Raw genomic sequence first — 946 nt, forward strand, 5'->3', positions numbered from 1 at the left:
GGGGGGGAGACTAAGGGTTCCTGAAAAAAATATAACAAGGGAAAGAAAAGGCATTGCAGCGGGGGGGGGGGGGGGGAATGGAATGGAATGGAGCCAAAAGAATGCAGTCTCTAACACAGCTGTTCTCAAAGCATGGTCCCTAGGTCAGAAGCATCAGCATCACCTGGGAATTTGTTATAAATAGAAATTTTGAGGCCCCAGCCCAGATCCATTAAATCAGAAACTCTGGAGGTGGAGCCCAGCAATCTGCACTTTAACAAATCCTCCAGATGACTCTGATAAATAATAAAGTCTTAGAACCACTGATCTAGTCTGATCATGGAACTGTAATTATGTTATTAAAATTAAAGCAAAGAAAGCTCACAACTGTTAGAAGTCAAAATGCACAAGGCATTGTATGCAAACATTAAGTCCTGAGAAGCCACTGACAGTTCCCAACCTGTGAGGCTCTTTTCCTCTCTTAATTACCACTGCCCGAAACAACTACAAAATATACATTCTCTTCAAGCTCTCATGGAATATTTATGAAACTTGACTATGTGCTATGCCCAAGAGCCACCAAGATTTAACCACAAATTTTGATACTGCATTTTCATTGAGTCTTAAGTATTCTTAAACCTCCATCATAACTTCTTCTGGAACCTCAGTTATTTAGAAGTATATTTACAAATTTTCAAATATTTTTTAAAGTTACCTCTCTAGGGGCGCCTGGGTGGCTCAGTTGGTTAAGTGTCTGCCTTGGGCTCAGGTCATGATCCCAGAGTCCTGGGATCGAGCCCCGCATCGGGCTCCCTGCTCAGCGGGGAGCCTGCTTCTCCCTCTCCCTCTGCTTGCCGCTCCCCCTGCTTGTGCGCTCTCTGTGTCTGTCTCTATGTCAAATAAATATATCTATTTGGCCTTATTTCTACCATATTAATTCTACCATACTTTTGTCCTACACTTTTGT

This window comes from Neomonachus schauinslandi, chromosome 9, assembly GCF_002201575.2.
Source record: "Neomonachus schauinslandi chromosome 9, ASM220157v2, whole genome shotgun sequence".
Classification (NCBI taxonomy): Eukaryota; Metazoa; Chordata; class Mammalia; order Carnivora; family Phocidae; genus Neomonachus; species Neomonachus schauinslandi.